The 9,708-nt window shown below is 31.4% G+C and overlaps 1 long non-coding RNA gene across 7 annotated transcripts; it reads left to right on the forward strand.

Moving 5' to 3' along the window:
• Positions 1–315: 315 nt before the first annotated feature.
• Positions 316–7,774, forward strand: LOC141460423 (uncharacterized). 7 transcript variants are annotated; one of them, XR_012462043.1, is made up of 5 exons: positions 316–365; positions 568–715; positions 814–909; positions 2,367–2,486; positions 3,549–7,774. It is a non-coding gene; the product is annotated as an uncharacterized lncRNA (long non-coding RNA). The 7 variants fall into 7 exon arrangements; XR_012462045.1 differs by adding an exon at positions 2,878–2,971 and having other exon boundaries at positions 326–715; XR_012462047.1 differs by having other exon boundaries at positions 326–715; positions 3,549–6,860; positions 7,690–7,774.
• The last annotated feature ends 1,934 nt before the right edge of the window (positions 7,775–9,708 follow it).

A 9,708-nucleotide genomic window follows, 5' to 3' on the forward strand; every position in this document is an offset into this window, starting at 1 on the left:
ATATTATTGTCCCATAATTATTAAAAAAGTTTCATAAGATTGGTTGGTTCTATTATACATAGTGTGAAAGAATAAATAAGAAATTGAAGTCCTTATATTTAACTTAAAGAAATTTGGCAACCTCATTACATATTCTATACATTCTGCTCTAACATCAAAATTAGGAATAGAAAAAAAACTGACATAATAAAATCATGCCAGTGCTTTCTAGCGGCAATAGCTTAAACTAGAATGATGTAATTACATTGAAAATAGTTTTAGCCATCACCGCTAGGTAGCAGGAAAATGTACTTTGACACTATTAAAATAAACATGAAATAACCTCCTAACTAAACAATTGTCTTATTAGGTAGTAGGGTAAAAAGGTAATTCGGTTTTCTCCAAAAATTCTCTTTATTATGTAGCAACAGTAATAATTTGCATTATTTATTAAATGTTCTTCACCCACGTTGATAAACATTTTATATCGTCAGTATTTTAAAAAGACGTTTTCCCCTAAAAAAATGTCCATGTTTAAAATTCCCTGTTTACCTCATAATTTGATGTTTATTTATTTATTATTGATAGTATTAAGTTGATGCTGCTGTAACTAAGTCTGCGAGAACTTTACATACCTTAGAAAACTGATTGTATTATCTATTTGCATTAAGCGATAACTTACTAGGAAATTAAAAACTAGTTTTTGCTTCATTACTGCGTTAAGGACTTCTTGCAGGTAAGCAGCATTTTTTGTGTATACTATTACTTTTAACTACGAGTTTGTGATTAGAAGTGTTGGGGTTCGGAATCAAATATTTCTCTTTTATTTTATAGGACAACTGTACGCAGTATTATAGATTTCGGATCCTTTCTCTATGGTCAAGCGAAAATGTCAACCCTTAAACCTATACAATTACTTCAAAACAAAAGGTTAAGATTATGTTTAGGTTACACTAAAACTACACCACTTGATGTTATGCATTCTGAAGCTAGCGAGCTGCCGGTTAATCTCAGAAGAGAGTAGTTATGTCATCGATATGTTATGAAAACTGTGTGCAGGAATGAAAAATTATATAAACAAATTTGTTTATTGAGTATTAATGATTTACAGTTGCGTTATTGGAGATATAAGAACTCACCCGTGTTGTCAGTTAGTTTCACAGAAGTTTCGCATTTGAAACCTCTGATATATATCTCAGATAAATTGCCATATTTCAATGCCAATTCAGAAATAATTTCACAAAATCAGCCACAGGTTAAATTCTTACAAGACTATTCTAATATTCCGCAATCAATAGTAAATAAAGTATTTCTAGATGATATTTCTAAACTATTTCCCTCCACATACACACTGTTTATCGACGGCTCCAAAATAAATAATGAAGTGGGATGTGCCTATTTTGATCCTAATAGCAATATAAGAAAAATGTTTAAACTGCCTGCCTATTCTACCGTTTATACAGCCGAACTGATCGCCATTCATCAGGCTATGGTATACTCTTACACTTTGAATGCTACAGATATCACCATATTTAGTGATAGTAGAAGCACCCTAGATGCCCTATATCATTGGAAGTTGGCATCCGCTAATCATTTAATAGTTAACATTGCCGAAGCTCTTATAAATCTGAAAAAACAAGGAAAGAACATTAATTTTGGTTGGTGCAAAGCTCATTGTGGTATTTGTAATAATGAAACGGTAGATTTACTTGCTAAGGAGGCCAGTAGTTCTGGTGAGTACTTGGCGATCCCTCTTCCACCATCAGATTTAAAGGGCTGGGTAAAAAGAAAAATCAAAAATAGGAAAAATGGCAGCGGAAATACGAAAATTCGGATAAGGGCTTATTTTACAAACCCATGGTACCACAGGTTAACCATAAAGTATGGTTTAAAGATGGTTATTTTGGCAAAAGAATTGTTACCATAATAAATAGAATGCGAGTAAACCATGGTATTTGCAAGTCATATTTGTTTAGAGTAGGTAAATTGGTCTCTCCTCTTTGTAGGGGATGTAATGAGACGGAGGATTTTGAACACGATTACAAAAAAGAAAGGGAAACGTTTTCTAATGAGATCACGAGATATTGCCCTGTTTCCCTCTATTTTAAGGAGATAATATTTTCAAATAATATCTATGTGTATTCTTCTTTGGTAGAATTTATTAAAAATTACAATTTGTCAAAACGTACCAGCCAGTTATTGCTAAACACAAATACAAATTGTTGATTGGTTAATAGTGTAAACACTGATACCATTAAAAGGTTCGCACCAGTAGTTTTAAATTCTAAATTATTAAAAATTTATTTTTTCCGACATGTTTGTAAATTACATACAATGGAAACAATGGTATAAATAATAGTTTATATAATTTTTAATTTTGTTCTCAGCGTTCTTTCGACATTCTAATGGTAATTCTGAACTAGTTCAATTCAAACAAATGGCTGGGTTGATAACATTGATGACATTTTATGCTGTGTAACACGTTTTAACTCCTACAGCGATACTAAGTAAGTACCTGTTTTCAGCTTACAGCATGTTGTTTCTCAGTTAAGATATTATGTCTTATTATCTAAAGATAAATAATAAAGTATAAAGTAATAGATTAGATACCTAGTAAGTGCAATGATTTGCCTAAATTCAAACTATCCAGAGGTACATGAACTTAGATTTACGTTTTTTTTTTAAAAAAAAGGTGAATGTGCTTACACTTTTAATGATTCTCTATCATGTTAGGGCTTTTTAGTGATCAAATTGGTTTACTGAAGTGAATTATTAAGTCATAAACATTAATGTTGTACAGATTGCACATTCAGAATATTTAATTATATAATTTGATTGGTCTTTTTACTTCTTCAAAACTGAACTTTTTGCATCAATTAAGTCAAGTATCTCAAATAGGCAGCTGGGGCGTATCGTCTTCCGCTATTATAACTCATTTCATTATTTTGAAGGATCCTTCTATACTTTCAGCAAGTACGACCTTATTTACGAGGTAATTCGCATCCATTCTATTTTGATAATAAACTAAACTAGATTCTCTAATTGTGGAACTGTTCTTCAAGTATTCTTATCTATTATTTACTACGTTCAGAGTAATACTACATAAACTAATACTTTTTTCATATAAATTTTTATCTTTGTAGCTGAAAAAAAGTTTTAATTTTGTTGAAAGGTTTTAATTTGATTTAAATTCTGTTATATTCTCCAATCACAGAACTATTTCTATTCTGTATAAAAAAAAAACAACAAAAAACTAGAATATTAGTAGCATGTTTGTTGTATTGTTCAGTCTAAGTAATCTTTTTGATAAATAATAAGTATGTTTTTTGAAAATATATTTCATTTTCTCTGAAAGAAAGGATTAGGAACTTTAAAAAATGATTTAAACTTTCATATCAATGCTTTAGTTTTATTGCAGTCACATTTATTTAATTTTTATGAATACATAATCAATTATTATAAATGATTTTTTTTGTTTAGATTCTTAATTCAAGTATATAAATACTCCGTAAAAACTAATTATTTTAGGTACATAAATATAGTTGATTGTACATGATGTTGATTTTCAGATTAAATACCTCTGATGCTGGAGTACTGCCTGCAAAACTGTTCATCAATAGAAGCCCAAGTGAAATAGACGTAAAACATCTATCCTAGGAAATTTTTGTGAAGAATCAATTAATAAAACAAGTATTATGTAGTTATTCTATTTCTGAGAGATGGTTGAAAATTACAAATATTATTATATTCTGCGGACGTAACCTGATCCTCATCAGATTGGTAAATTCTTAAGCCCGTAAATGGTAAAGTTCAAGATGGGTTATTTCTATATCAAAGTGAAGTAACGAAAACCACAAGACAAGATTCCAAGACGAGGAAGATGTGTACGATAAGGTTAATTCGCTTATAGAACGAGTTAGACCTGAACATGACATTCACTAATATTACATTAACAGTATAACTAAGGAGTTATTAAATCAACAGATTTGGATTTAATAAATAGGAACTTTATTTAATGATATTAAGTAACTACCTCAATATTTTCAGTCAAACTAGAATAGAATTCTTAATTTTTTTCATTAATTCTGAAACGTAACTTCTAATTATTAAAGTCTACTCTAGGTGTACGATCCAACTATGTCTTAGTTAATAATATAGTGAATCAGAAATCAAATACGTTTGTCCAAAACTAGACAAGAATTTCATATTTTTCAATTATTTTGTAATTGTGATTCGAAATTTAAACGTGAATCCGATTGTTCAAATTGCGCACGCCGCTTGACGGAAATTCCTTATTTTTCCTATAATTTTGCAAAACAAACGTCAAATTAGGGCAACCCGGGGTGTACATTTTACGTCTAGATTAGTTATTAAAACACTAAAGCAGAAATCTCATTCTTTTCCTTAAAACTACATGACAATTTCTTGTTTATACATTCATTTTTCAGACGTAACTTCATATTCTGTTGTGAACATTCCACTTCTTGCTTTGTAATTAAATGTATAAAGCAGAAATCTTAATATTATTATTAAATTATTCAAGAATTTTTTATCTTTCCATTCATTCTGGAATCAAACTTCAAATGCGGGCTACCCTGAGTGAACAATCTACCTGTGACTTAGGCTTAGTTATTTATTCACCGAAGCCAAAATCTCCATCTTTCCAGTAACTATCGACGAAATTTTCATATTTTTTCACTAATAATGCAATCGTAACTAGAAATTCAGACTACCCTGAGTATACATTCCACATCTGGCTTAATTATTAACTCACTGAAGCATAACTCATAATACTTGAGGTTACTCTAAACGAGAATTCCTAATTTTTTCATTAATTCTGGAGTGGTAACTTCACATTCGGGCTACCCTGAGTGTACATTTCACCTCTTGCTTAATAATGAAATGTATGAAGCAGAAATTTCAATCTATCCAACAAACTAGACGAGAATTCATTATTTTCGATTTATTTTGTACTCGTGACTTCAAACACGGTCTTCCTTTTGTGTACAATCAACGTTTGGTTTTGTTATTTTTGCAATGAAGTAGAAATCTCAATCGTTCCAGTGAAACGAGATGAGAACTCCTTATTATACCATTAATTTTGCAATCGTAACTTCAAATTCGGTCTTCCTTTTGTGTACAATCAACGTTTGGTTTTGTTATTTTTGCAATGAAGTAGAAATCTCAATCGTTCCAGTGAAACGAGATGAGAACTCCTTATTTTACCATTAATTTTGCAATCGTAACTTCAAATTCGGTCTTCCTTTTGTGTACAATCAACGTTTGGTTTTGTTATTTTTGCAATGAAGTAGAAATCTCAATCGTTCCAGTGAAACGAGATGAGAACTCCTTATTTTACCATTAATTTTGCAATCGTAACTTCAAATTCAATTCTCAATTTCTCCAGTCAAACTAGACAAGAATTATTTATTTTTGCATTTTTTTACAATCGTAACATAAATCTGGGCTACCCTGTAATTGCATTCCACCTCTGTCGTAGTTATTAATAAAGCTTATTCTTTTGCACAAAACTAGAGGGGATTTCCTCAATTTCTATTAATTTTGCAATGGTAATTTGGAATGTACGCTACTCGGTGTGAAAGAACAATACTCCTCTGCCTTAGTTAATAAAAGTATGAAGGAGAACATGGCGGACATATTGCAGATAACTATTAAAAAAAATTTCTAGATCAACCGAATAAATAAAATGTAGAATAATACTAAGAAAGCTCCTTTGGAGAAATCCAATCTGGGCCACTTGTATGTCTTATAATGCATTGATTATTTTAATGTAGAATCGTTCATTCTCAATTAATTAAATCTTACACTTTATGAACCAATTTCATAAGGTTTCTGTTTTATAAAAACTGAAGTGTTTCTGCAACGGATAGAAATGTTAGTATCAGAAATATGCAGACAGAAAGCCATTCACAAAGCTTGAATATACCAGCATATTTCATGTTCTATGCTGATTAAAAGTTTTCCTTTAAAGATTTTACGCATTTTTTAAATGATTAGAATCGCATATTCATTCATATTTTACTTAACAATAATTATTTCGAAGTGAAAATGCAACAATGTCCGTGTTTTGAACTTAAATTCTCGCGCCTCCCTCGTATAAAATATGTACATTTCCAAATTTTCAGTTATAAAATATTACTCGCACAGAACTAAAAAAAAAAAAAATCCTTTAAACGTGTACTAGAATTTAATTATTTTAATTAATAATTTTTACAGATGTTTGACAATTCGTTAATATTTTGGATAACACCACGTAACCTCCCTTAGTCTGCTCAGTTAGTAAGTGTTGTGCGGCCCAGGGTGAGCAGTGAATTCGAATTCCTTATTCAGATGTGGTTTTTCTACCTCTGAGATGGTTGAAAGACCAAAAACGATAAGGGGTAAAATAAAAATACGTCTTAGTACGGTCAGAATTACAAATATTATTACGCACTGCGGACGTAACCTCATTTTCATAAGACTAATAAATTCTTATGCCTTTACGAAGACCTATAAAAAGTAAGGTTCGAGAAGTGTTAGTTCTATATGGAAGTGAAGTAACGAAAACCACAAGTCTAGATTCTAAGACGAGGTAGATTACGGTAAGCTTAATTCTTGTAGCACGAGTTAGACCTGTACATGAAATCGACTACTTATATTACATTAACAGTATAACTGAGGAGTCATTAACTCAACAGGTATAGATTTAATAAAAAGGAACCTTATGATATTAAGTAACCTACGTAGGTAATGTTTTTTGACTATTTCGTAACAAGAGTGAAGAGGGTAGTAGTGCCTACAAGCAGGAGGAGAATGAGAAGTACTTGCTGGAGCTAGTGTTATGTGAACATGACCTTACCTTTTTCTATCGGCTTCATAAGGTATTTTGCTTATTTTTGTCACTTGACCCTTTAATTTTTCACCTTTACTTTAATATCCACCAAGCACTCGTTACCATTAATACTTTTTGTTGCCTATAATAATTACAAGGTGTTATGCAGAAATCATGGGGTACTACTACCTTTCCAATTGTCAACGAATATCACTCTCCCCAATCAAAAATCTTTTGGAAAATAGTAAATGCTCTTCTGTTCGCATTGATCTTACTATTCGCGTTGATAATTTTTTATCCTGTATCTAGCAAAATCCTTTTTTCCCGATTTTATTTTATTGTTTTGAAGAAGCTCTTCAATTCTATAATACTTAGCATGTAAAATATAGAATTACTTCATTATTATGTTTAAGGAAAAGTTTTTTATTTAAAGAAAATTTCAATACGTATGTTGTGACGAGAATTCGTGAACGCTCCTACTCATGTTTAATGTAATATTTGTTAAAGTTCATGCGGCGCTAACATCAATCGGCTTGTTGTAAACTTGCAGCTTTTACTAGAGATGAATTTTTAAGGGTCCTTTTGTACTTCCAGCAGCACGACCATTATTAGTATGAAGTTATTCACATCCAGGAAAGTCTTATCTTATTATTTATTATTTTAGGAGTGATACAACAAGAACCAAAACTTTTTTTCATACAAATTATTCTTTTTTTTTGTATCTGAAAAAAATAAAAAATAAATAAATTCTTTAGTTTAATTACATTTGTTTTTATTTAAACTTTTTTTTATACATAAATTGTTACAGATGTGTTTCTATAGCTTCTTATGCTAGGTGAAATTCATTACATTTTAATTACAATAATGTTAATTTTCAGGATTAAATACTGGGGATTCCAGAGCACTGCCTGCAAAACTGTCCATCAATGGAAGCCCAAGTGAAAAAGACGTAAAACATCAATCCAGTGTGAATATTCCCACTAATTTGGTTAGGAATCTATTAAAAATGATATGAACCGTCGAAGCGACAACATCTCCTTCACTCATGATTCTTTGGGAGAGAGGTGATGAATGTTAGACTAGACTAGATAACATACGTTTGGAGAGACAGAGCGACCTACCCTCCTGCATTAAGTCGTACTGACGAGAATTTGTGCTGTTGCCAGAGGAAGGATTTGTGCTATATATAGAGGAAGGTTACAGCACTGCTACCTGGTGGCAAATTCTGACTAACTAAACTTATATAGAAGTGTCTCATACTCATATTTAACCATGTTGACGACTCACTAGGCCTGTATAGAACAATTTTACATTCATATTTAACCAAGTTGACGACTCTTTAGGCTTATATTGAACAATTTACACTTACATTTAAGAATGTTGACGACTCACTAAACATATATAGATTTATCTTACACTCACATTTAACCACGTTAGAAACTCACTAGACTTATATAGGTTCAACTTACACTCATATTTAACCCTGTTTGCGTCTTACTAGACTTATACAGGACTATCTTATACTCGCTATTAGCTTATTTTTTTACCGCTTCACATGTAACCTATTTATTAATTTGTTTACTTTTGTCAATCTATTGTGCAAAATAAAAAAAATGAAAAGTATTCTACGTTCCAAGCACACCTGTTCCTTTAGAATTTAAAAATGCATAAAAAACAAAAAGTGAAACCTTTGCTAAGTTTACATATTTTTTTTCGAGGTTTTCGCTTTAATGATGAAATATTTTTAATTTTTTTAAATATATATTGACAAAATTAACAAACAGGATACAAATTACATGGTAAAAAATGAGATAAACATGATTGTAATGTGGTCCTCTATTAATCCTGTTAGTCACCAACTTGGTTAAAAGTGGGTGTCAAGTGGTTTTATATGTTTTGTGAGTCACCAACTTGGTTAAGTGTGTGTAAGGTGGTCCTATATAAGTCTTGTGAGTCAACAACTTGGTTAGAAGTGTGTTTGAGGAAGTTCTTTGTAAGTCTTGTAAGTCACCTACATGGTTAAATGTGAGTGAAAGGAGGTCCTTTATAAGTCTTGAGAGTCACAAACATGGTTAAATGTGTGTGTTAGATAGCCCTGTATAAGTCTTGTGAGTCACCAACATGGTTAAATGTGAGTTTAAGGAGGCCCAGTATAAGTCTTGGGAGTCATCAACATGGGTAAATGTGAGTTTAAGGAGGTCCAGTATAAGTCTTGAGAGTCACCAACATGGTTAAATGTGAGTTTAAAGAGGTCCTGTATAAGTCTTGTGAGTCACTAACATGGTAATAAGTATGAGTAAGGTGGTCCTATATAAGTCTTGTGAGTCGCCAGCATGGTTAAATATGGGTGAAAGGAAGTCCTATATTAGTCTAAAGAGTCACCAACTTGGTTAAATATGAGGTTGTAAAGATTTTATAAAATTTATTGTAAAAAAATGTATCAATAATTAAAAAATAAATAATAAACGATTTCTTTATAACAATATTGTATTTATTTTCCCTTTTAATCTCTCAATAATATGAAAAATTAAATGAAAAATGAAAAAATTGCGTAGAAAGTAAAAGAAAATATAAAAAATGGTTAAAAATGGCCGCCGAAGTCTAGAGAGTGTGTAAGAAGCATTAAGCAAGGTTACAACAATGGCCGCCGAAGTCTAGAGAGTGTGTAAGAAGATAGCAAGGTTACAACAATGGCTGCCAAAGTCTAGAGAGTGTGTAAGAAGATAGCAAGGTTACAACAATGGCTGCTAAAGTCTAGAGAGTGTGTGAGAAGATAGCAAGGTTACAACAATGGCTGCCAGAGTCGTGAGAGTGTGTAAGAAGCATTTAGCAAGGTTACAACAATGGCTGCCAAAGTCTAGAGAGTGTGCAAGGAAGGCTACGAGAGGTAAAACAGA

This window comes from Rhodnius prolixus, unplaced genomic scaffold, assembly GCF_049639745.1.
Source record: "Rhodnius prolixus isolate KJV_2025 unplaced genomic scaffold, Rpr scaffold_6, whole genome shotgun sequence".
Classification (NCBI taxonomy): Eukaryota; Metazoa; Arthropoda; class Insecta; order Hemiptera; family Reduviidae; genus Rhodnius; species Rhodnius prolixus.